Source organism: Larimichthys crocea, chromosome X (genome assembly GCF_000972845.2).
Source record: "Larimichthys crocea isolate SSNF chromosome X, L_crocea_2.0, whole genome shotgun sequence".
NCBI classification, from domain to species: domain Eukaryota; kingdom Metazoa; phylum Chordata; class Actinopteri; family Sciaenidae; genus Larimichthys; species Larimichthys crocea.
Window position 1 is genome coordinate 7,321,486 of NC_040020.1, and position 770 is coordinate 7,322,255.

The 770-nt window shown below is 33.6% G+C and overlaps 1 protein-coding gene across 2 annotated transcripts in view; it reads left to right on the forward strand.

Moving 5' to 3' along the window:
* The window catches only part of zgc:172076, a 31,837-nt gene that overhangs the window by 21,482 nt on the left and 9,585 nt on the right, over positions 1–770 (forward strand). The window lies entirely within an intron of this gene.

Sequence of the window (770 nt, forward strand, 5' to 3'; positions counted from 1 at the left end):
CATGCTCCCCATACACAACCTGGAGATCATGAAACCCACAACACACACTGCACACAACAATACAGTAACAGCTACTGGAAAGTTCTACACCTCCCACTTGGTCTACTGATTCTGGAATCCAAGTAGGCCACCATAACTAGCTTAAACAGTTAAACTTTTAGACATTAATTACGTCTAAACATTAATAACTATAAGGTCAAAGTAATGTTAATGTCCATAAACAACACATATTGTCCTTGATAATACTGTAGCATCTCCTACCGAAACACACCACCAGCCTCCCAACGTCCCTGTGGCGGGTGGTGGAGGGGGGGTGTCTGTGTATCTATTATGTCTGTGTATATATGTCTGTGTATATCTGTCTAGTTATATGTCTGTGTATATATGTCTTTGTTCTATAATGTCTGTATATATGTTTATGTATATATGTCTGTGTATATATGTCTGTGTATGTAGTATTGTCGTGTCTATTGTCTGTGTTATATGTCTATGTATATATGTCTTGTGTATATATGTCTTTGTATATATGTCTATGTATATATGTTTATGTATATATGTCTGTGTATATATGTCTGTGTATATATGTGATATATCTGTATATATGTCTGTGTATATATATCTATGTATATATGTCTGTATATATGTTCTGTGTATATCTCTGTATGTCATTATGTTTATGTATATGTATGTGTATATATGTCTGTGTCTGTGTATGTCTGTTTGTTTATGTATATATGTCTGTGTATATATGCTATGTATATCTGTCTGTG